This window comes from Panthera tigris, chromosome B1, assembly GCF_018350195.1.
Source record: "Panthera tigris isolate Pti1 chromosome B1, P.tigris_Pti1_mat1.1, whole genome shotgun sequence".
NCBI lineage: Eukaryota > Metazoa > Chordata > Mammalia > Carnivora > Felidae > Panthera > Panthera tigris.
In genome coordinates this window covers 77356653-77384206 of record NC_056663.1, presented here as the reverse complement: position 1 = coordinate 77384206, position 27554 = coordinate 77356653, and the positions used below count along the sequence as shown (strand labels likewise).

The following is a 27554-nucleotide window of genomic DNA, read 5'->3' as shown; positions in this document are numbered from 1 at the left end:
CATGAAAAGATGCTCAACGTCGCTCCTCATCAGGGAAATACAAATCAAAACCACACTCAGATATCACCTCACGCCAGTCAGAGTGGCCAAAGTGAACAAATCAGGAGACTATAGATGCTGGAGAGGATGTGGAGAAACGGGAACCCTCTTGCACTGTTGGTGAGAATGCAAATTGGTGCAGCCACTCTGGAAAACAGGGTGGAGGTTCCTCAAAAAATTAAAAATAGACCTACCCTATGACCCAGCAATAGCACTGCTAGGAATTTACCCAAGGGATACAGGAGTACAGATGCATAGGGGCACTTGTACCCCAATGTTTATAGCAGCACTCTCAACAATAGCCAAATTATGGAAAGAGCCTAAATGTCCATCAACTGATGAATGGATAAAGAAATTGTGGTTTATATACACAATGGAATACTACATGGCAATGAGAAAGAATGAAATAGGGCCTTTTGTAGCAACGTGGATGGAACTGGAGAGTGTGATGCTAAGTGAAATAAGCCATGCAGAGAAAGACAGATACCATATGGTTTCACTCTTATGTGGATCCTGAGAAACTTAACAGAAACCCATGGGGGAGGGGAAGGAAAAAAAAAAAAAAAGAGATTAGAGTGGGAGAGAGCCAAAGCATAAGAGACTGTTAAAAACTGAGAACAAACTGAGGGTTGATGGGGGGTGGGAGGGAGGGGAGGGTGGGTGATGGGTATTGAGGAGGGCACCTTTTGGGATGAGCACTGGGTGTTGTATGGAAACCAATTTGACAATAAACTTCATATATTGAAAAAAAAAGATCCTGTGTAATTTAGATTAAAGCAGAATCCCCAGACTTTAGGATTCATGGTTCAAAATAATTAAAAAAAAAATAAAATTGAAGGACTGGAAAAAAAAATTTAAATAACTAAATTCTACACCTGAAACTAATATTACATTGTATGTTAAGTAACTGGAATTTACATAAAAACTTGGAGAAGTAGCTTTTGGTTTACCTGAGTTGTGAAACAGAAACATAAATGCTGCATATCTTTAATTAATTTAAAAATCTGCATATTCACATATCAGTTAAAATAAAACATTAAGCTTTCATTTAAAAAATAAAATAAAATAAAATAATAAAATAAAATAAAATAAAATAAAATAAAATAAAATAAAATAAAATAAAATAAAAGAGATTGACAACAACAAATGTTGGAGAAGGTGGAGCCACCAGAACACTTAATCACAGGTGATGAGAACGTAAAATGGTTATAACCACTTTGCAAATCCTACTTTGCTTCTTAAATAAACACACATCTATTCTGTAACCCAGCAATCCTGCATTCAGGTATTAATCCAGGAAGAAATGAAAACAAAGGCCCCCACAAATACTTACACACAAATGCTACTGCAAAGCTTTATTCATACTAGCTAAAAATTGGAAACAATTCATAAATCCATAAGTAGGAAAATGAATAGCTACACTGTGGTATTATCAAATAACAGCAATAAAAAGAATGAACTACTGATATATACAACAACATGGATACATTTCAAAGACGCTATGCTAAATGAAAGACATGAGACAAGAAAATATATATGCTATAGGATTCCATTTATATGAAATCCACAAGTTGGCAAAATTAAACTATGATGAAAGAAATCAGGTCAGTGTTTACTTCTAGAAGTGGAGAGCACAGCATGGGTAGATTGATTGCGAACATGCAGACAGAAACTTTCTGGAGTGATAGAAACACTGTGTCTTGATAATCCATTCCTCAAAACTTCATGAATGGTACCTTCGAAATATGAGCATTTCTTCTTTTTTCATGTTTACTTTTGAGAGAGAATGAGAGAGAGAGAGAGAGAGAGAGAGAGAGCAGGGGAGGGGCAAAGAGAGGGGAGACAGGGAGAAAAGGACAGGATCTGAAGTGGACTCTACTGACAGCAGAGAGCCTGATGTGGGGCTCAAACTAAGGAATGGTGTGCTGAGATCCTGATCTGAGCCAAAGTCAGACGCTTAACCGACTAAGCCACTCGGGCACCCCAAGATATGAGCATTTCACTAACATAAGTTATATTTCAACAAAAAATAAAAATAAATTAAATATTCTATGTCCCTTCTATTAGCATCTTCACACAAGCAATTTATATTATTCATATTATGGTGCCAAATAAAATTTGAGTTATAGTCCTAAAAGGTTAAAAGTTCCTCCCAAATACTTTAAAAATACTTTCTAATTTAAAGTTCATCTTCAGAATAAATCATTCACAAAACAAAGCATTTCAAAATCTAAATAGCCAAGTCGTTTTTCTAGGAATAAGCTCTTGTTCTTTCCCTGGCACATGCACTAAATTTAAAAATCATTTTTTAAATGTTGCACCAAGGTGGTTTTCTATTAAGGAGAATCAGAATTCCTGTGGGTATTTAAATTAGATGAGACTTTTTTAACTTCAGAATTTCTTCAGTTTTATTGATTCAAGTTATTAATGTTCCATTCTAAAAATGATTTAAAGCTCAAAGTTTAGCACTTCACAGTTTATACTTCTACATAAACAATCTTGTCTGATTCTCATATTTACAATGAATAGTAGATAAAAGAGGCATTTCCTTCCCTATTGTAAGACAAAACAATGATTTTCTCTTCTTTTACTGTCTTCCTGATCTTGCTTGAAATTCTTGTTTAACTATCCTCCTCTTTGATTCCTTAAATTTTAACCACGTTTTCTACCTCTAATATCTCCATTTAAGGCTTTGTCCTTAATTAAGATCCTCACTTTTCCTAAAGAAATTATCTTTTTTATCCAAGTTTTTTCTTTCATTTTTAGGCCAATCCTGTGATACAAAGACAATTTTAACCATGCCAAAAATATATTAAAAGATTTTTAGCAACTAGATAACATCTTTGATGTAGTCTTCAGAAAATACTTGTTCTCATTTTCACTGGTAATTAAATACCTAACTCTGACGAAAGAAAAACAGAAAACTAGGGGCTCCTGGGTGGCTCAGTCGGTTAAGCGTCCGGCTTTAGCTCAGGTTATGATCTCACAGTTTGTGGGTTCTAGCCCCACACCAGGCTCTGTGCTGGCAGCTCAGAGCCTGGAGCCTACTTCAGATTCTGTGTGTCTCTCTCTGTCCCTCTGCCGCTCATGCTCTGTCTCTCTCTCTCTCTCCTTCAAAAATTAAAAAAAAATAAAAACATTTTAAAAATTTAGAAAAACAGAAAACTAAAGAGTAATGAGTGAATGACTGTAATTTTATTTAGCCCCTTATTATTTTTCTCTACATCAATTTATTAATTCTAATGGAAATTGTTTTTAAAGACCTGTGGTATTAGACCCACACAAAAACCTATTTTAATTGTGTGTTATTTCAGAAACACTAAAAGTTGAAAAATAAAAATACCATTTTAAAAATTCATGTTCTACAGATTAATTGTGGAAAACCACTTTCATTTACCTACAATTAGGTAAAAATGATTAGGGAGCAATTAAGACTGTGAAAAACATCAAAATTCTTTTTAAAAGTCCATGTGTTTTCCCAATTTTATAAGTGAGAGATAAATGGTCTCATTTTTTAAACACAATTAAGTGAAAATGTATCAGTCATTTAAATATTGTCTTCAATATATTACTGAACCAAATTTTGCCCCACAGAGGAGTTTAAGCCAAAATTAGAAACCCAGAAAAAGAAGACTTTAAAATTTTCTATTATACTTATTTCCATGCTTTATCCTTCCATTTTTTAGGTAAGATAAGCTTCCAAAATATTCTATAGCAGACATGGTCATGAATTATTAATCCTAATTTGTAAGACTTATGCCAGAGAAACTACCTTAGGTGTAAAAAAAAGGTTTCTAAATCCAGTTGGAAAATTGACTTTAAAAACAGGAATTAGGGGCGCCTGGGTGGCTTGGTCGGTTAAGCGTCCAACTTCGGCTCAGGTCATGATCTCACAGTCCGTGAGTTCGAGCCCCGCGTCGGGCTCTGTGCTGACAGCTCAGAGCCTGGAGCCTGGTTCAGATTCTGTGTTTCCCTCTCTCTCTGCCCCTCCCCTGTTCATGCTCTGTCTCTCTCTGTCTCAAAGATAAATAAACGTTAAAAAAAAAAAATTTTTTTTTTAAAAAAAACAGGAATTAGATCTTGCTTTTAATTAAGGAATAAGATCTTGCTTTTAATATTCTAAAAAATAGTTCAAAAGTCATTGTAAGTGAATTAAGCAACATTGAAATTCTGGTTGTCAAGGACAAAGCTAAATTCTCAGTGTGTATATTCAAGAAAAAATACTCCAAACAGTGAAGAGAAAGAAAGAGAGAATTAAAAACAAACATGGACCTCCCATCCAAGTACTAACCAGGCCCGACCCTGCTTAGCTTCCGAGATCAGATGAGATCAGGCGCATTCAGGGTGGTATGTGGATCCTGAGAAACTTAACAGAAACCCATGGGGGAGGGGAAGAAAAAAAAAAAAAAAGAGGTTAGAGTGGAAGAGAGCCAAAGCATAAAAGACTCTTAAAAACTGAGAACAAACTGAGGGTTGATGGGGGGTGGGAGGGAGGGGAGGGTGGGTGATGGGTATTGAGGGGGGCATCTTTTGGGATGAGCACTGGGTGTTGTATGGAAGCCAATTTGACAATAAACTTCATATATTGAAAAAATAAAAATAAAAAAAATAAAAAACAAACATGGGCACCTGGGTGGCTCGGTCAGTTGAGCGTCAGACTTCGGCTCAGGTCATGATCTTGTGGTCCCTGGGTTCAAACCCCGTGTTGGGCTCTGTGCTGACAGGTCAGAGCCTGGAGGCTGCTTCAGATTCTGTCCCTCTCTCTCTGCCCCTCCTCCCCATCGTGCTCTGTCTCTCTCTCTCAAAAATAAACATTAAAAAACTATTTAAAAACAACAACAAATAAAACCACCTTCATAAAATGCTCTCATAGAGATCTGCTTTATAGGACTGATGGTACAAGTAATTAGTATGACAATAAATGACACTTTGAAGAACTGCTAAACCCCAGTAAACCTTCAAGTCATACTACCTTGGCTTTTATTTGCTTTTAAGCAACAGAATTATATTTTGCCACCATAGTTCCACCACCTCATGTTTAAAAGATTCATATGTATAAAATGCTTGAAAGAAACATTCCTTATATACACTGTATTTCCCAGTGGACATAGCTTAGCACAAACTGATAAAAATGAAGGGTCATAAAATAGAAAATCCATTTTCATACTCATTGGTGTGTAATTGAATAGACCTTTTTGAATAGTCGCTATAAATTAATTCCAACTTAAAAGCAATGAAATATTTTACTTTTTGCAAAGCAGTCAGGAATGACAAAACTATTCTTTTCTCCCTTTAGCAAAGAAGGGATATTCTGTGATCTCAACAGTTATTGCCTTCATCTATCTAAACTATAAACCCATCTCATGGACTGCACAGGAAAATTTGGAGCTCCTTCAAAGCTCAATCATCCAAATACAACAGAGATTTTCATTGGCTTAAAGTATATTTTAGAACACTAAGATATTGTTCCAGGATATTAAATTTGAAGAATGACTGACTTTGGTTTCTCTATGAGTTAGGACATAGTAATGAATAGTTCTCCTCAGATTTAAAATAGGTTCAAAATTATATTTAGGGACACAAATAGGGCCTACTGGTCCATAAAATATGTATCAGCTTTTGCCATATGTATTAGAAGGAAAAAACACATCAGTTATATTTCTTAATTAGGACTAATAAATGTGGTTACCTAACAGAACTCACACACAACACGGTATGGACCACAGAGAGCTTTATGTTCTAAGACATTTACATTCAATAAGAGTAGCCTACACATTAGTGCTTACTTTTTTGTGTTTTATTTTTTTCTTCTACCTTTTTTTTAAATCAAAAATGTTATTTACCACTGTTACACTCAATCAGGCAAGCAATACTTACTAAACCTTAAGAATAATAATGTAGTGTGGTTTTCTTCAGGGCCAAATAAATTGTTACACCTAGTATTTCAGTTCAATACATGGTTTTATTGTCTACAATCCCAGCAGGTATTTAATTCATATTTACTAGGTGCAACTAAACACCAAATGCATACTCTTTGCCACGCATGTGCTAAGTGTTGAGAATACAAGATGAACAATACACAGCCCCAGGCTTTGAGAAATACACAGTCGAATAGGGAAAAGTAAATAAAGACAACACATAGCACTTTGTGGTAAGTGTTTACTAGATGTATGTTTCAGAGGCTCACGCAGAGATGAGGCATTTCTAGCCAAGGAAGTCCAAAGATAGCTTCATAGGTGATGACGGGACACCTGAGCTGGATACTAAAGGATGATGAGTAGCTCTAGCAGGAGGTACAAGCGTTTCCATCTCTCAGTGGAGACAGCAATAAAAATGAGGAGTTAGGGCTCTGAGCTCTAAATTCCCAGGGCACTCAAACATTTTTAGAGATGTCTTAGTACAGAGTACTTGAGACTTAGTATAACTATTTAGCCAGAGAGGAGGGTGTAAAGTGAAAGAATTCAGTCAAAATCCAGAAGTTGCCCATGATAACCAGAAAGGATGATCAGGCAGGACAAAACTGGCAGTCAGGAGCTTCTTAAGAAACCCAACTGATGGTTTAACAATGTGGCCTTTTCCTAGATGCTATAACTAGAAACTCCAAATACATCTCTCCAATGGATTACCTTTAGATTCCTACTTTATTTAAAAAAAAAAAAAGTTTTTTTAAGGTTTATTTATTTTTGAGACAGAGAGAGACAGAGCATGAACAGGGGAGGCTCAGAGAGAGAGGGAGACACAGAATCTGAAGCAGGCTCCAGGCCCTGAGCTGTCAGCACAGAGCCCGATGCGAGGCTCGAACCCACGGACCTGAGATCATGACCTGAGCTGAAGTTGGACACTTAACCAACTGAGACACCCAGGTGCCCCTAGATTCCTACTTTAAAACCTGAGTTCACTCTGCCTTCCTACTATTATATTTCCTAGCATAATTTTACAACTGATGAGATGTCCAGGGCCTATGCTTCGTATTTGATGACCTCTCCAGTAGTAAAGTGGTCCAGATGCCCAGTCACCAAACCATCCCAGTTTGTGCAAGACTGCCTCTGTTTTAGCACTGATAGTCACAAATCCTGGGAACCTCCTCAGCCCAGGGCAATCTGGGCCCATTGGTCACTCTAAGACTTCCTATTCCCAAGGCTCTAGCAGAATAGGTACACAGCATTGCTTTTCATAGTGAAATTTTTTTTCTTTTAAAAATCTACTATTTTAAAATGTAACATACATAGAGAAAAGCACATAAATTATAATGTATACAGTTTTTAACAAATAGTTATGTGTACAGTTTTCAGGAAATAGTGGGCCACCTAGTATCAGAAATAATATATATGCCACCACTCCAGATCCCTTCCTTCCTTAAGTGTTTGCCATCCCCCAAGAATTAACTCCTTTCCTAAATTTTCTTTTAAACATTCCTTTTTAAAATAAATGTGCCAATGGTTTTAAACTATGAAACTTAGCTTTACCTTTTTATATGAACTCCATCTATCAAAATATAGTACTTCTATGTTTTGCTTTTAGTGCTTAACATTATGTTTATAAAACTCATCCACGTTGCTGCATGTAGATGTAGGCTGTTCACTTTCTTGCTGTATACTCTTCCCTTAGATGCATTTACCATAATTTATTCATCATTGTACTGTTGATCACATCTGAATTGCTTCCAGTTCTAAGTTATTACAGACTAAGCCATTATGAACATTCTTGCATGTGCATTCTGGTGCAAGTGTGCAAAAGGTTCTCTGAGGCTATACTAGTGAAAAGTATGGTCAATGAATTAGCAGAATCATCATCACCTGGTAGCTTTATAGGAACGCAGATGCTCAGGTCCTAACCCAGACCTGCTGAATCAGAATCTCTGTTCTAACAAGATTCATTTGCATATTAAAGTCTGTGTGAATAATACGCAGTACAGGGTGAGATGCACTGCTCTACAGCATAAGCTAAGAGGTGGAATCACTACAACTAAGCTTTACTTGATGCCAGCAGAGTGAGAGTTCCTGGCCTTCCACATCCTCACCAACACTTTGTACCGTTAGTCTTTTAGATCTATAATGCCCTAGTGGGTGCGATCTTGAATCTCCTAGATTTCTTTTGCATACACCTAATCACTAACGGGGTTGATCATCTCTTTATAAGTTGATAAGGGATTTGGATAGACTCATTTCAAATTTCCTTTCCAGTCTTTTGTCCAGGTTTCTATTGGTTTGTTTCTCATTGTCTCCTTAGTTGGAAAAAATTTGCTGCATACATTGGGTTTTAGAGAATTGGTGGGTGTATGTATTGAGGATTTCTCCCACTGTGTGCACTTTTTACTCTTTATGGTGCCTTTGACCAACAGAATTTCTTAATTTTGATGTAGGTAAGTTAGACAGTTTTTTTTTTTCGCTTATGTTTGGGGACTTAGTATATTATTTAAGAAATCCTTTCCTACTCCAAGGTCCTGGATATATTTCCCTATACTATTTCCATGAAAAAATTCACATTTCTTAACCTTTTATTGAAATAGAATTCATGCAGAAAACTAAACATGAGAATTCAGCTTAATAAATTTTCACCAACATCCTTGTGAATGATGACATGATTTCTAGCCACTAGAAACCCCTATGATGTTCCTCCCCCTTAGTCACTATTCCTCAAGATGAAGATGATGTGAGATAATTGCCCTGTTTCACCTTTTTCTATAGGGATAATTAACCTTTCTAGTACAATGTACCAGAAAGTCCCTTTTATTCTCACTCATATGTGGTGCCCCTCTTTAGTATATCAGATGTACATGTAAGGTATAGATCCCTTGGCAAACTCACAGCCCCAGTCTGGCCTGGTGATTACTTTCCACAGTCCTTGCAACACGGAGATTGCACTCCAGACCCTCTGCCAGCACTGCCACCAGACTCCCTCTGTTCATGTATCCTCTCCCTAGGTGGACACTGGGCATTCCAGGCCTCCCACCTGCACAGCAGTACACCCACTCCCCCTGCACACCTGTGTGCCTGTGTGCCTGCCCCTGCATGAAGCTCATGTGCAACTCAGAAGGTTGCTTCCTGCTTGACCATCTCCGGTCACACAGTGAACTTCTCTGCCTTCCAGCAGGCTGCAACTACATGTTCTCCAGTGTGGGGATGGGAGGCCCCCTCAAAGTCTTTCCATCCCTGGATGATCTCCTTCAGCTTTAGATACACTGTACAATTCTCTTACATCTCTTTTTCATGGCTTAATATCTCTTCATATTAAATATCCCTTGTTTAAATCACTGTGTACTCCATGTCTCCTGATTAAACCTAGACTAAAATAAAGCCTTTATATTTCCAAAATATAAATTTTAACTACTTCTGAAATATGAGATTAGAGGTTTTTATTCTTTGAATGCCTGATAGAAATTGCCAGTGAAGCCATCTGCCCTAGCAGTTTTTGTGGAAAGATTTCCACAAGGAGTTACTTTCTTTAATGATTGTGAAAGTTGAGGTTTCGTATTTTTGTTGTTGTTGTTGAGTTAGGGGTACATTATATTTTTCCAGAAGCCTTTTTACTGTGTCTACATTTTCAATACTTCTGGCATAACGTCCTCCCTTTCTTCTTCTATGTCTACGATATCTATAGCGATATCACCTTTTATATTCTTAACATTGGTAAAAGTATTGAACTATATACACTATGCTAACAGAGATCAAAAGAAAGTTGAAAAACCTTTTACTTCAACTTTCTATATTCTATGTTTTAAATGTATCTCATAAGTAACATAGAGTTGACTCTTTTCCCTACAATGTAAAATTCTTTGACTTTTAACCGAAGTATCTCTTTTCATTTATTTTCAATGAGTAATATTTTTTGTAACTATCTAATTTTTCCTATTTTGTCACTTACTCCTTTTCCCTCTCTCCTTCCTTCATTTGTGCTAAGTACTTTTTATTATGCTACTTTTAACCTGTGTCATCAGTTTGAATGCACACTCTTTAGATAATTATATTCTAGATATTAAAAATGCATACATAACAAAAACTTTATCCTTTTCTTGGATACACTAAATTCTCTAGAATACTTTAACTTTTATGTTAATTTAAAGATAATATTATAATCACTATTTAATATTTTAATTATATTTTCTAGACTCACTAGATATTATTACTGCTATTGCACATCATCAGTTTATTTTCTTGTAAATATTTGTGATTTTTTAAATCTATATTTTTCTTGTCCTGAAGTACATCTTTTTTTTTAAGTTTATTTATTTTTGAAAGACAGAGAGAGACAGAGTGCAAGCAGTGGAGGGACAGAAGAAAGAGGGAGACACAGAATCCAAAGCAGGCTTCAGGCTCTGAGCTGTCAGCACAGATCCCAACACAGGGCTCAAACCCATGAGCCATGAGATCATGACCTAAGCTGAAGTTGGTTGCTGAACCAACTGAGCCACCCAGATGCCCCCTAAAGTACATTTTGAATATTTCCTTCATGAGATTCTGTTGGTCATAAACACTTTCAGTCTTTGTTTATTTTATCACATCCTCATTGAACCTCTTGAAAGATATTGACTATGCCTGTAGACTTTTAGACTAGCAGGTATGACTGTAAGCACACTAGGGTTATTATTCCATTACCTTCAGGCTTTCATTGTCACTGTTGATAAATTGATTATCTTACTGCTCCTGCTGTGGAGTTTTTCTTTCTCTTTCTTTCTTTCTTTCTTTCTTTCTTTCTTTCTCCTTTCCTTCCTTCCTTCCTTCTTCCCTCCCTCCCTGACTTTTAAAAATAATTTTTTTTTGTTTGGTCTTCTTTATCTTCACTGATTTCAAAGTATATATTTCTTTTATTATTTATCCAAATTAGGATTTACTAGGCTTCGGTTTGGCACTCCAATATTCTGCTTCCCACTCTAGTTGCAGACAGTTAAAGAAAAACTGACGTGTGGTATTCCCCACTGTCTTTTTAGTCCTTCAGTGATTTTTTTCATATATTTTTAGAACATAATTTATCTAACATATTTTATTATTTCAAAAGGGATGCTGTATATAAATATTCCTTAACCTCAGTAAGTGAAATAAATGCTTCATCAGAATTGTCAAATTATTAAAATCAAAGTTTAATAGATTTCCTTTATCTACAAACTAAAAAGAGATGCAATTCCAATGTCCATATTTCCTTGGCTACATGGTAACACATTTTACCTGTCCATGGGTAGATAACTAAGTAATATTGGACTAAACGTATATCTCCTGAGATATTAATCACTGGTAGGTCTCCGAACACCTTCTTCCCAATTTAGAAATGATAAAATGTAAACATGGTACTAAAATAAAGAAATCAATATGTCTCAGTGGTTCAATATAACTGTCATAAAAAGCAAAATGTTTGTGTTTTTTTTAAGAATACTTTAAAGCTGTTTCACAAAAACCTTGTTTATCTGTTAAAAAAAATAGTAAGTTAGAATAATCAGTTAATCCATTATCTTCCAAAAGATACAACCTCTTATGTTCTAAACTGAATTGTGTTCCCCAAAAAGATATGTAGACTCCTAACGCCTAGTACCTCAGAATGTGACCTTTTTTTTGGTAAATAAGGGTCACTGCAGATATAATTCATTAAATTAAGAAAAAGTCACATTGAAGTAGAGTGGGCCCTTAATCCAATATGACTCATGTCCTTATAAGAAGAGGAAAAACACGGAGACATATAGGAAGAAAATATAAAATCAGAAGCAGAGACTGGCACATGTCTATGCCACAAGACAATGAGCATCTAGGGCTATTAAAAACTTGAAAAGCTAAGAAAGGACCCCGCCTCAAGATTTCCGAAGGAGCATGACCCTGCCATCACCTTGGTTTCAGACATCCAGCTCCAGAACTGTGAGACAATAAATTTAATTTGTTACAGCAGCACTAACAAACCAATAAACCCTATTAAAGTGTTATTTGAAATTTTATATCTTATCAGTAACTTTTGAGGAGGTTATTAGACTATCATTTAACATAAAATACAGATAGATAATAATATGCTCTGCATTAAAGATTAATGTATGAATTATAATTCTTTCAGGGAGACTTGCTTATTGGCATTTGCTTGAGTTCCTCAAAATAGTATCACACCTTCTGGCTTGTAATTATGGAATAAAAATACAATCTTTCCCCCTTCTTCTCTTGGAAATAGTCCAAAATCAATAATAAAAATTAAACACCAGAAAAACAAATTCCTTCAATGAAATAAGAAACCATCTAAAACCTAGAAGCATGCTATAAAGACAGAACTTCCAAATATAAATGAAAGCCTGGGCGGCCCAGTGGTTGAGTGATCAACTTCGTCTCAGGTCATGATCTCACAATCAGTGAGAGCCTGGAGCCCACTTCAGATTCTGTCTCCCTCTCTTTCTGCCCCTCCCCTGCTCACACTCTGTTGTCTCTGTCTCAAAAATGAATAAACGTGAAAAAAAATTTTTTTAATTTAAAAAATGAAAGTTAAATGGATGTCAAAGAAGATGAAATTAAAGATGCCACCATTGTAGATCTCAGGTAATACAGAGGATAGATCTCTAAAATAAGTAGCCACATCTTGAAGAGCAAATCCCTTTGGGGGAAAAATGAAAAATAAGGGGTCTATACTGATAGCAGAAGTGCCCTGGGCCACATTATCTCAAGATCTCAAAAAGTGGGGAAGTTGGGACTGGATGAGGAATCATATATGTGAGGCATATTTTCAGGACTCAACCTCCAGTTGAAGCAAAGGGTAAGGAGAGACATTCAGCACTGTGAGTTGTCCTTCAGAGTGGAAATAAAATGGTTGGGGAGAAGCAAAGGCTAAAACAACTCATGCATACCACCGATCTGCATCATTAAAGGTCTTTTCCATCAGGGAACCTGCGTGGCTTAGTTGGTTAAGCATCTAACTCTTGACCTTGACTCAGGTCATGGTCTCACAGTTCATGAGATCAAGCCCCCCATATGGCTCTTCTCTGAAAGTGTGCAGTCTGCTTGGGATTCTCTCTCTCTCTCCCTCTCTCTCTGCTCCTCCCTGCACTCACTCACTCTTTCTCTCTCAAAAATAAACTTAAAAAAAAAAGGTGTTTTCCATTAACCAGGAACATTGTCCTGTCCATTCCTATATGCAAACCTCCTACAAATGGCTAGTCCAGGAAGAACATACTCCATTAAAAGTAAATAATCATAATCATAATCATAATATATATTGCAGAAACAAATAAAATGTAAAAGGCATTTTTTAAAATGACACATGAATACCATGAGAAAAAAATGTTGCCAAGGGAAAAAAGATGAAACATATTGCCACAAATAAGATAAACTTTTTAACCAAACGCATTGCCTAAGAAAATGTTTGGAGGAAAAAAGGTAATTGCCTCTATACAAAGAATTCTCAATAAAAATATATAAAAACTGAAGAAAAATATAGCGAGACAATAGAGATCACTGCTTGAGTTGAAGGAGCCCAAAAAGAAGTAAATGGAAAAAATTAAATCATTTGCAGAAATGAAGACAGAGTATGGGGCACTAGAAATAGGATTGATAGCAGTGAACGTGAAACATAATAAAGAAAGCTTAAAGGGATTATAAGAAAAATGATAGACATAGGAAACAGGCAAAAGAAGAAAAGAAACAAAGTAATAGAATAAAAATATATTAAATATATAATTTAAGAAATAATCATTGAAATGAAATAAAATTAGAACCTTCAAATTGGAGGACATACTTTATGTCATGAAAAAAAATCATCACAGTATAATGCTTGCCAAAACATATCTCAGAAATATCACGAGAATTCAGAAATAAAAAAATAGGCAGGCAAAAAGAACAATATGACTATAAAAAGCAAAGCTGCAAACTACAAGGCAGTAGAGAAATGTGTACAAAATCCTCAAGAAAAATGAGCTTGACATAAGAGTATCACCCTGGCCTAGATGACAGAATCAATAAATAACTAACAGAAATTTTAAGAAGGAAAAGAAGTTGGTAAATGATGTAAGTTGGTAAATGCTGATTTCAACATCTTTTATAGTTAAAGGGGGAAAATTCTCATTTGGAATTAGTAAATCACTTGGTACAAAAATAGGCATATTTAAAGTAGGACTATCATGTATACTTTACCATGTATACTCTTTTTTTAAAGTTTTACTTTAAATTCCAGTTAGTTAATATACACTATAGTATTAGTTTTAAGAGTACAATGTAGTGATTTAACACTTCCATACAACACCCAGTGCTCATCAGAGCAAGTGTGTTCCTTAATCCCCATCACCCATTTACCCTTCCCCCTACCCACCTTCCCTCTTGCAACCATCAGTTTGTTCTCCATAGTTAAAAGTCTGTTTCTTGGTTTGCCTCTCTCTCTCTTTTTTCCCTTTGCCCATTTGTTTTGTTTCTTAAATTCCATATATGAGTGAAATCATTATCATGTATATTCTTAGTGTATACCTACACACTAAGAGAAAAAACATATCTAATAAAATCATTGGTGGATAACAGATAGAGGAAGGAAGAATAAATAGATATATAAAACTCCATTATTGTCCATGGGAGAGACTCACAGTTACATATAAAGAAAATATGTCTTCTACTTTTGAAATAGTAACTACTATGGGAATGGTCCCCTGTCACAAATAGCTAAAAATCTAGACAAAAGATTTATTATAAACATATGGTAATTAGAAGCATGTGGTACTCTTCTAAGACTAGACAAACAGATCAGTAGAACAGAATAAGACAGAGCAACATATCTATGCATATGTGGACATTTAGTATATGACAGAGGTGGCCCAGAAGACCACTGGGTAAAGAGAGCCTTTTCAGTAAATATGTCTAGGACAAGTGAGTGTCACTATGGCAGAGGAGGGTGAGAAGAATGGGGAGGGAATGAAACTGGACCCTTCTCTCACACTTTGCACAAAATAGACTCCAAAAAGCTTAAAAACTAAATATAAACATAAAACCATAATAACTTAGAAGACATCAATGGACATTAAGACCTTTAGGTAGCAAAGGTTTTACACTAAAATTTTCAAATAAGATACAAAAGAAATAGTCACAAGGTAACACTGATAAATTCAATTTCTATTTAGCAAGACACCATAAAACAGTTTATAAAGACAAGCCATGGACTTTTTCTAACACATGCAGTGCACAAAGATGCAGTTTATGAGATTTTATGAGAAATGTTTTAACTCAATAAGAAAAAAGCAACAAACCAAAAGAAAAATGGAAAAAAGTAACTGAACAAGATTTTTTTAAAGAGGAAATCCAGGGGTACCTGGGTGGCTCAGTTGGTTTAAGCATCCAACTCTTGATTTCGGCTCAGCTCATGATCTCAAGGTTTGTGAGTCCGAGCCCCATGTCAGGCTCTGTGTGCAGAGCCTGCTTGGGATTCTCTCTCCCTCTCTCTGCCCATCCCCCACTGTGCATGTTCTCTCTCTCTCTCTCTCTCTCTCTCTGTCTCAAAATAAATAAATTAAAAACAAAAAGAGGAAATCCAAATGGCTAAGAAGCATATGATGAGGTTCAACCTCATGAATAATCAGAAAAATGCAAATTAAAAAATTTTAAACACTGAATCCCAACTGATTGGCACAAATTTACAATTTTAACAATTTCAAGTGAATAGGCTGTGAAACAATGGGACTTCATTCTCTTCAAGTGTGAATGTGAATTAGTGCCAATCTTGGAATAGTTTGGCATTATTGAGAAGTTTAAAGTATACGTAGCCCATGAACCAGAATACTCTCTCCTTGATATATAGAGAACCTCTTGCAGACATACAACAGGAGACATGCACAGTAGCGCTGATACAGCCCTAAAGTGAAAACAACTTAAATGTCCATCAAGAATAGACTAAATGCTGCATTATGTATTCTTAAAATGGTACACCGTACATTAGTGAAAATGAACAAAATACAGTAATCTGTAACAGCATGGAAAAATTTTGTAAGCAGTGTTGAGCAAAACAGGTAGGGCACAGAAACTATAGATATTATAATATAATTTATGTAATTTTTTTAAATAGGCACCAATAATTCTCTATCAGTCTGGGTGGTAAACCTACAGAGAAAAACATGGAAATTGTTACCACAAAACTAAAGCTGGTGGTTAACACTGGGGGGTGAACAAGAGTGTTCCAAATGGGAGGAGAAAAGGTGGGAGTGGGGGTAAATACTGAGTGCTGACAACATTCTATTTTATGATCTGGGTACTGCTGACACAGGTTTAACTTTATAATTATTCATCACATCATAACAGATTTCCATTTGCTCATTGCTGTCTTTCGGTCTGTCATGGTGGTTTTGACTTGTAATTTATTGCTGTCAATTTATTGTTGCTGGGCCAGTGCAGATCTTCAGGTGTGCAGGCTGCACTCATTCACCAGACCCTCCTTGCTCTGCAAACACAAACAGGGCAGAAGGCATGTGTCTGCAGTCGCTGAGCTGGAACCCGGGAGGGAGCGGGTGGTCAAGACTCCATCCTTGGGGTATAAGTAGGGAGGAGGAGGTGGGACCAATTGGGAATTAAGGCCCCAAGCTTCCCTTGCATGTTCCATTATCCTATTAGACTTACTTACAAACCACAAATTTAAAGGTAAATTACTTAGAAGTTCAAGACAATGACCAGAGAGCATTAATCCCCAAGAGCTGATCCCTTTCTAAGGGGCAGAGTCCTGTGTGACTTCAGGGTCACATGCCCATGAAGCCAGCCCACTACCATAGGTGTATGTTTTCTGCACACCTCTACATGTATTTTATATTGTGTATGTGAATGTGTGAATGGAGGAAAGGAAACAAAACAAAACAAAACAAAACAAAACAAAACAAAACAAAACAAAACAAAACAGATGATGCTTCTATTTCTTGCTTCAAGTCCCTGAGCAGTTCAGGTCTGAACAGAAGGGAAATAAGAAGATCTGAAGTGATCATTGCATTAACATTTTAAACCATCTACCTGACTGAAGCTTATTTACCAAAATGTTCATATATATGAATGTAGACCTGCATGTTTAAAGGATGTTTTATAAATTAAATATTAAATATTTATAATTAAGATCATGGGCAATTAATTCCACAGCATGCTAAGCAATTTAACATAATTGTCCTTGGCTATAATCTAAATGCCAAGAACCTCCTACTCTGATTCTAGTTCCTTCCATTCCACTCACTTTAACTGAAAAAAATGTAATGTTTGGTGGGGCAATTTATGAAATCTAATAAAAGTGGATATGAGCAGATTAAGTTATCTAATATAGGACAATTCAGATTCCAGAAGGGAAGTGGGATGGAAGGAAACCAAGTAGGTGCTCTACCTTTGATACCCTCATTTAATTCTCTCACAGTAATACTGAAAGGCATATACAAATATCTCATTCCTACAAAAGAACACTGAGGTTAGGAAGGCTAAATACCCTTACCAAGGTCATCCATCTAATAAGTGGATATATATACTCCAATCAGGCAACAAACTTCTATGACCTTTCTTTGCTATCTTTTTTTCTTCTTTTCTTTAAACATTTACTGTCCATTTACTATGTGCCAAGCATGATCACAAAAATGAGTGATCAACATCCACTGGAGGCCCAAATCCTAATCCTGTGTTCTCAGTATGATAAAGTGTGGCTATGAGCACTTGAAATGTGGCTAGTATGAATGGTGATGTGCTGTATGTTAAATTATATGCCAGATTTTAAAGAATTTGTAAGAAAAAAAAGGAATGTAAAATATGATACTAATAATTTTTCATATTGATTATGTATTAAATGATGAATTTTATATATATTAGGTTAAATTTAGTGTGTTTAAAATTTATGTCATCTGTTTCTCTTGTTTTATGTGACTACTAGCAAATCTATTTTTCTTAAGTTTATTTTTTAGAGATGGGGAGGACACAGAGAGAGGGAGAGAGAGAATCTCAAGTGGAGAGCCTGACACAGGGCTCGAACTCACAAACTGTGAGATCATGACCTGAGTCAAAATCAAGAGTTGAATGCTTAACCAACTGAGCCACCCTGGCACTTCATCCAGAAAATTTAAATTATAAGTACATCTTGCATTTAATTTTTATTAACATCATTGGTCTAATGATCCCCTTTCAATCTTGCTTCAGGATATATAAATGAATTACATGCTTATAATGCTTAAATGTTTTATTTTAAGATTATTTTGCATAAGAAATATCTGTAATCCACTGTGGAATGTATCTTCCTGCTACCATCAATATTTATAGATGATATATTCAATCTCTTGAAATTTCAGAAATTAGCTTAGCTAAAATTAGCTAAACCCTGTTGGGTTTTCCTCTTCCTGACAGAGTATATAAATGAACAGAGAAATACCTGGATTCAAGACACAGGTATTCTTGTAATGGAATAAAAAGAGGTTTTTCACATTCCTCAAATATCTCTTAGAGATTTGCTGAACACTTCTAATATCATAGGATGCATTTTTCCCAGCATGAAAATTTTTGATTGTTTAGAATTTGGTACATTAAAAATACTTTTTACATTTTCCTAAAAATGATGAGGCAAGGTGAATTTTCAGACAAAACACTTGTGTTTTTACAAGATGTCTATTAATGTGAGCAGTGGGGAATAATGCAAAAAAGCTATATTTCCTAATACATTATTATATACTTAAACAGCAATAGAAACTAATTTATAATTCAATATAAAGGCTAACACTCTAAAATTATATATTATGTAACAATATTATTGATAAACTTGGAAGACTAATTGAAAACGTAATTCTAAAAAATATGTACAGTAGTGAGAAACACCATATTTAGACCACATAGTATCAGATGGAGAAAAACTCAAAAATTACACAAATTTACACTACCCTTTAGTTTGTAACATTTTATGTACTACAAAATACTCACTTTATAAGCCCATCCTATATTGAATTACTCTGTTTTGTCATGAAATATAGCCTTAAAATATCCCAATTTTAGGGGCACCTGGTTGGCTCACTCAGTAGAACATGCTACTCTTGGTCGCAAGTTCAAGCCCCACTTTGGGTGTAGAGCTTACTTAAAAAAATAAAAGCTTTGAACAAAATATCTCAATTTTATATTTAAAGAGCAAAATATTCATAGATACATATAAGACAATATGAACCTATATAAAGCAATACAATAAAATGGAATGAGAACTGGGAATCAGAAAACTAATACTTGAAATTTGAGCTACTTACATACTTTTTAATATTTAGTTTCTTCATACCAGTGATGGGAAAAATTAGATGAACTTTGCCTGAAAATCCCATGAGAATCAAGAATACAACATATAAAAAGAAACTTACCAGTAAGGAGTGATACGAATTATGTTATTAGTTTATTAAAAACAAATTTATTCTATTACTTTGTTAAAACATCTATCTTTCAGTTAATGTTTTTAGTAGCCATTGTGGCAAAAAATTAATAAAAATATTTTAAATATCTTAAATTTCAGCTTTTTTCAAATAACTTTTGGAATTTCCTAGGTATAAAATAATAACTGACATTGTATCAACAAATGAAAGTATTTATGAGAAGGTACTTGATTATTACAGTAGAATTGGGGGAGATAGGGGATCACAGAATCAAAAAGGCAGGTAGCAATGGTCTAAATGTACACAAGGCCAGCATCGTCTCCGTCTCACTGCACCTGTTGTAATATAGTGGATTCCTGAATAAAACTAAATCTGCTTAGAATGTATAGAATTTATTATTTGGGGGCAAGAACAAGCATCTTATGAAAGGCAGCAAAAAGGGAGCCAAGAAGAAAGTGGTTGATCCATTTTCTAAGAAAGATTGGTATAATATGAAAGCACCAGATACGTTCAATATAAGAAATATTAGGAAAACACTAGTTACCAGAACACATGGAACCAAAATCGCATCTGATGTCCTCAAGGGTCATGTTTTTAAAGTGAGCCTTGCTGATCTGCAGAATAAGGAAGTTGTATTTAGAAAATTGAAGCTAATTACTGACGATGTCCAGGGCATCTTTCCATGGCATGGACCTTACCCATGACAAAATGTGCTTCATGGTCAAAAAAGTGCAGAACATGATTGAAGCTCATGCTGATGTCAAGACTACCAATGGTTATTTGCTTCATCTGTTTGTGTTGGTTTTACTTAAAAAACAACAACAACAACAACAACAACAATCAGATTTGGAAGACCTCTTATGCTCAGCACCAACCTCCAGATTCAGAAAAAGATGACAAAAATCATGACCCAAAAAGTGGAGACAAATGACTTGAAAGAATTGATTCTAGACAGCATCAGAAAAGACATTGTAAAGACTTATCACTTTATTTATCCACCCCATGATATCTTTGTGAGAAAAGTAAAAATGCTGAAGATGACCAAGTCTGAATTGGGAAAGCTCATGGAACTTCACAGTGAAGGTAGTAGTTCTGGAAACACTACTGGGGATGAGAACGGTGCTCACGTTGAACGAGCTGATGGATATGAGCCACCAGTCCAAGTATCTGTTTAAAATTCAGACATTTAATGGTGACAAATAAAAAAAATCTTATTTGTGATGTTTAAAAAAAATAACGTATTATTTTAAAAATTCTATTTTCCACTTCCAAAATGAGTTGAAAATACCTCTCTACCCTCCTCCCTTCCTATCTTCAGCCGGCTTTGCATACTGTCAAAAGGCAGGAACAAGGAACATGGTTTTTCCTCCTCTAGTACTGAGTGCTGTGGACTTAATTTTGTTCCTCCCAAATTCTTATGTTGAAAGCCTACCCCTCAAGGTGATGGTAGTTGGGAGATGGAGCCTTTGGCAATTAAGTTTAGATGAGGTCATGAGGGTGGGACTCTCATGCATGATGCCCCTATAAGAAGAGACCAGAGAGCTCTCTCTCTCTCTCTCTGAATGTGCCCTCTCAGAAAAGGCCATGTGACAAAACAGGTAGAAGGCAGCTGTTTGCAAGCCAGGAAGACAGCTCTCATCAGAACCCAACCACGTAGGTACCCTGATCTCAGGCTTTCAGCCTCCAGAACTGTGAGAAAATATTTCTGTTGTTTAAGCCACCCAGTCTATGGCATTTTGTTTTAGCAACCCAAGCTGACTAGTACCTGAATAACCTCTGATGAGCAAGTGAAGAAGCTGGAGAGTTAGCTGCGCTGGTACATGAGGGAGAATTCCCTTGTATTCATTGAGAGAAAATGAAATGGATGCTTATGTCCAATTAATGAAAGAAAACTATTACATTAGACTTAACTAGAAAAAAAAATTAAGTATTGCCACTAGGTTTTAAAAAGATACAAAGGAACAAAATTGAAAGGAAATAAACTAAGTTGTTAAGCACAGCTGTGAGAGGGTGGTGGCATTAATTGACAAGTTTTTTTTTCTTTTTTCCAAATTGTTCTTTAATATAGTTGTCTGTATTTTTATAACTGAAAAAAAAAATAAAACCTAACATTTGGCTATTGATCTCAATACAAAAGGAGTCTAACAGAAAGGTTTTGTTTATTTTCAGTTATCTTCGCAGGGGACAAAAGCTATTTATAAAGCATTTTTTGAGTTCCCATATGTCTACCATTCTATTGGCTATTTTTTTTAAGTAGGCTTCATGCTCAGAGAGAAGCCCAATGTGGGGCTTGAACTCGCGACCCTGAGATCAAGACCTGAGCTGAGATCAAGAGTCAGATGCTTAACCGACTAAGCCATCCAGGTGCCCCTCTACTGGCTATTTTTAAAGGGTATGTGCTGCCTTCCTTAAAGTCATCCATTTTATTGAGAGAAGATTCCACCACAGTAATTGATAATAATACCATATATACAGTATTTAGACAATTTTCATTGTAATGAATAAATGCTGAAGTAAAATCAAATAACAAATATTAAGATCTCAAAGAAAGCACTCACTCAGAGCTGACCAACACGGGGAGCAGGAAAATATAATGATTAGTAGAAATTCATGAAATAGAAAGCAATGCACTCTAAAGAAAACCAATTAATCCTAAAGTTGTTTCTTTAAAAAAATAAACAAAGTTGACAGACATTCAGCACAACTGACTCAATAGAAAAAGGAAGGAAAGGAGGGAGAGAGAGAAAACCTAAATAATTAATATAGAAAATTAAAAAGGAGACATCAGTACAAATGTTATTATGGACAACTTTGTGGCAATACTTTTGACAACTTGGACATATTACTATAAACATAACTTATAAAAACTGGCAGAAGATTAAAATAATTTCATCAGTTCCAATCTTATTAAAGACATTTAATCTATGATTTTAAAATCCCATATAAAGAAATCTCCAGGCCAAGTGGCATCATTAGTGATTTTCCCCCAACATTTAAGAAAAAAAATAGCACAATCTTACACAAAGTCTTCCAGACAAATGAAAAAAGTGGGAATAGTTTTCAACTTATTGTATAATATTCATTACCTCAACACCAAATCCTGACAGGAACATTATAAACAAGGAAAATTACAGGTCATTTCTTTTTTCAAAATAAGTTTAAAAATCCTCAACAGAATATTAGCAAATTAAATTCAAGTTTGGTTTATTCCAAGGTTGAAGATTAGTTTCACATCTGAACATCAATGAGCATAATTCACTACATTAAGAGAACAAAGGAGAGAAATCATATAATCATCTTGAGATAAAAATAAAATCATCTGATAAAATTCAACATTGACTCATGATGAAACCTCTTCACTAAGTAGGAACTTCTTTAATATAGACAGGCTTTGACAAATACTATACATTATACTTAATGCTAATATATATAATAATTCCTTCTGAGATAGAAAATGAGAAAGCTGTTCACCATTTTTGTGTTACATTGTTCAGGGGGGGCTAACAAATGCAATAAGGTAAGAAAAAATAAATAAAAGACCCAGAATAGGAAGAAAAGAACATAAACTGTCATCATTCATGGACAGTATGATTATATACTTAAGAAATCTAGAAGGATCAACAGATAAACCAGATTAACTACTAGAAATTATGTTAATTTATAAAGTCTATAAGATGTAAGGTCCATATAAAAAGATTAACTGTGTTTCTAGGTTGCAGAAACTGGGGTAAGGCTGAAATAAAATTTTAAATAGCATTTAAAATAGCATCAAAAACATCAAATGCATGGAAATAAATCTTTAAAAATGCAGAAAACTATAAAATATTATTGAGACTTTATAAAGCCCTAAATAAAAGGAAGGACATATCATGTCCATCTGCAGTTCATTTGGAAAATTTGTAAGTTTTTTTGCAATTCTTGATATCTACGTGGGGACAGGCAAATCTAAACAAACATCATCTTTTTATAAAATAATGACAATTATGGCATAGCTTGTGAGATTACAGTTAAAAAAAGACAAAACTGGAATAGTGGACAATGAGAGTAAGAACTTCAAGATTGGGGGAGAGCAAACCTACAGCATTTCATTTTATTGCCCCAAAGAGGGTAATATTTTTGTTCAATTTTGTCATATTTAAATCAATATCATTTGTTTATCAAAGACACCCTTAAAGGAAGTGAAAAGACCAGTCACAATACAACAAAAGATTAGTATCAAGAATTTAATAACACTCCAAATCTAGAAATCTAGGGTGGAAGCAAAGAGACAGGATTTGGCAAGGGCAAATAAGTAGATATCAGTTGCTATCAATATTATTAAACAAATGAAATAAAAGAGGGCAACCCATGAACAAGTGATGAGAATGCATCATGACAAAAAATCAATCTATTAATCTAATTCTGGATTCCTGAGATCTAATATGAGTGTGTGTGTGTGTGTGTGTGTGTGTATATATATATATACATACATGTGTGTATATATATATATATACATGTGTGTATGTGTGTATATATATATATATGTGTGTGTGTGTGTGTATATATATATATATATATATATACGTGTGTGTATATATATATGTGTGTGTGTGTGTGTGTGTGTGTGTAGGTATATATCTATATATCTATATATGATTGATTGAAAGGAAAAGGCACAGAAGTGATACAAATTTTTTGTTGCTTGTTTGTTTTAACTAGGAGAGTTGTAAGCTACCAGGAATATAGGTATGAGCCCTAAAAACAAACTACTCTAAATAATATAAAAACCTTGTGGAATCAGACTTTCTTATATTTTCTGGTTTTACTATTTTTATGCTTTCCTGCTCGTTCAGCCAGGGTTTTAATCTTATCTTTTAATATTTAACTAGCATTTTTAGGTGTTCTGTACCCAAAAGTCTTTCCTCGCATAGTTGTTCACCATGTTCTCAGAAACACACATGCACACACACATACACACACACACATACACGCACGCACACACGCACACACATATAGAGCTGTATTTTTTTCAGCTTTATTTTTTATTCAAAATGAAAACAGCATATTTAAGCTCCATGGGTGGAACTATTTATTCTAATAAATTAGATAAATTTCTTCATTAAATAGAAAAAAAAATAAATATGCAAATTGGTACCACTCTTAGAAAATAAAATGGTATCTTCACTCATAGTGAGTACTTCCTATGTGCCAAGAATGATTCTGGATCCAAGGGATTTAGTAGTGAATAAATCAGTCAATACTATCTGTCTTCATGGGTTTTACATTCTAGCAGGAGGAGGCAGACAAAGTCAGATAAATGAAAGAAGCAACATGTCCTGAGATCTCAAATGCTAGAGGTCAAAGTAAAGCAAGTGACATAACAGGGCTGGCAAGTATGGTTGCTGCTATAATAAACTGGCCAGGAATGGCCTTACTGGTAAGGAGGCATTTGGACAATGCCCAGAAGTGGCCAAAAGGTGATGCCTGTGATATCTAAGGAAAGGAGCTTTCTAGACAAAGAGAACAACACCTACGGAGTTCCTGAGTTGGACATGTTAGGTTTGAAATGCCTGTTAAAAATTCAGGTAGACATGCTGATTAAGCAGCTGAATGTGAGATGGAGTTCAAGAGAATAACCAGGCTGGAGATATGTTTGGAGTCATCAGCACATAAATGATATTTAAAGCCACAGCTTGGATAAAATTATCAAGGGAATGAGTGTAGCTAAAGAAGAAATTCAAAAATTTAATGCCAGGCCTCTATTTTCACTAGGGTCCCAAGACTCTTAGTGGGATTTAAAAATATTTTTAGAGTTTAGAAGGTGATCTGGTGAACAGTAATGCTCTTCAATGTCAGGTTTTGGAAATATTTCAAAGGTATAACTATTAGAGAATACATGTAGTACGATGGAAAGCAAAATCATTTAAGGAAAAGGGCTCAAGGAATGCAGAAGCCAATGAGTCAGAGAGCTTATTTATTTGGACACCCACATCACAGTTATTACAAGACTGGTGCTTGAGAAAGTCACGAGGGCCCAGGGTCTAAATTCTTTAAGATATTTGAAAATGGATGCAAATCAATAGATTACTGTAAGAAGAAGAGATAATGGAGGATATCATTTGATGACATGGGATTCAAAGATGGATTCATGTTAGAGAATAGGAAGCGACAATGGTCTGGAAACAGCATAAGGAATAAGGTCACTACTCCATCTCCAATCCCAGACAGGTGAGGTGTGGGAGAGAGAACCATCACCACTTGAGACAACAGCAGAGAAAGAAATGTCCTCAGGGCTAGGGACAGAGCACGGATTTTAGTGAGACCAAGAGCTAAAGGGAACACTTAGCAGAAGAGAAAGATTCAGGGCTTTTGCTGGTTACTGGCTATGATTTCAGAGAGGAGAATAAACAGTTTCTAGGAGCAAAAAGGATAAGGGATAAGGTCACAAAAAAAGGCATACAGAATTAGAGAGAAAGGGAGTGGGACTTTGGTGATAAGAGGCAACCTGGAAGTCCTAGGTGTCTTGTGGACACTGATGTAGACAGAGTTAAAGGTCATACTTAATGAGATTCATCCCAAGGGTCCCAAGGCTGTGAACTTACCAAGTAGGGTAAGGTAAGAAATCTTGCTAAGAGCAAAGGCTGGGGTTGGTCCACTTCTCTCCAATCAATGATTATGTACAGAGATTTTAATATCTGAGAAGCAACCCTACAGGTAAGGGAAATATTCTAACCTTTTGTTATTTTCACTGAAGATAGTTTCATTCTTTCCTTGAAGATTACAGATGATGAAACTAAAGCCCAGAGAACTGGGGTACCTCCTACCATGGGCTTATTCCCTTAGAATCATAGAGATGGAGGTAAAGCTCTGAAATGACTGGTGAAAGGAGTGCTTGAAGAATATCAATTTCAGTGTGACCTACCAAATTCATTGAAATAGCAAATAAACAGGCAGATTCAAGGTCTAGAGCAGGATGCTAACAATGATAACGACCAAAATAGTTGAATTTAGGAAAGGTCACAGTGATTGTGTTTATACATTAACAATAAAACTCACTTCCTGAGTTCCATGCTGTGATAGGGTTGAGTGTGTGGTTAAGAGGTAGGTCTTGTGCTTCTAGTAATAAATCCTTTAGGATATATGCTTTACTATTTACATCTAGGGAACTGAAATTAATAGTCACAGCTCAATTTTATTAAGCACCAGGATGTATGGTATACATGTTATAAACATAATCTAAAAATTTTGAGGTTGGTATTGTTATTATTCCCCATGTAATCAATGAGGAAACTGACTCATAGAGTGATTAAGTCACTTGGATGAGGTTTCCAACTAGAAACTGGCAGAGCCAGAATTCTAATCTCATTAGAATGACTAGAACAACTTCAGTGCCTTCACTACTGTGCTATCCCGTAGCCCCCTTACCTGCAGTTTCACTTTCTATGGTTTCAGTTACCCACAGTCAACCAAGATCCAGAAGCAGATGATCCTCCTTCTGACACACTGTCAGAAGTTAAATAGAAGCCTAATGCTGTCATAATGTCTATGTCATTCACCTCACTTCATCTCATTGATAGACATTTTGTCATTTCACATCATCATGGGAAGAAGGTGGGTGTAGTACAATAAAATATTTTGAGAGACAGACCACATCCATGTAACTTTTATTACAGTATATTCTTATAACTGTTCTATTTTATTATTAGTTATTATTAATCTCTTAATGGGCCTAATTTATAAATTAAACTTTACCATAGGTACGTGTGTATAGGAACACACATAATATATATAGGGTTCGGTACTATCTCAAGTTTCAGGCACCCACTGAGGGTCTTGGAACGTATCCCCCATAGATAAAGGGGGACTGTTGTACCACTTTAAAAGGCAAGGCTTCAAGTAGTATAAAGTATATATATTTTTATATATATAACATATAATTATTATGTGTCATACATAATAATATATGTAAGTCAAATGAATAGAAGTCTTGACTTTGTCTTAACTCCCATGTTCTAATTTCCTTTCCTTTTTCCTTTAATAAGAATAATGTAAAGGAAGGAAAAAATAAGATAAAAACGGAGAGGGAGGCAAGCCATAAGAGACTCTTAAATACAGAGAACAAACTGAGGGTTGCTGGAGCAGAGGTGGCGGGGCGGGGAGGGGGCGGAGATGGGTTAAATGGGTAAGGGGTATTAAGGAGGGCACTTTTAGGGAGGAGCACTGGGTGTCATATGTAAGAGATCAATCACTGGGT

General features: G+C 35.3%; 1 protein-coding gene and 1 pseudogene across 23 annotated transcripts in view; one reads left to right on the top strand and one right to left on the bottom strand.

The window, feature by feature from the left end:
• Positions 1-27554, bottom strand: part of IQCM (IQ motif containing M) — a 644218-nt gene that overhangs the window by 483025 nt on the left and 133639 nt on the right. The window lies entirely within an intron of this gene.
• On the top strand, positions 12490-20496 carry LOC102957978 (annotated as a pseudogene).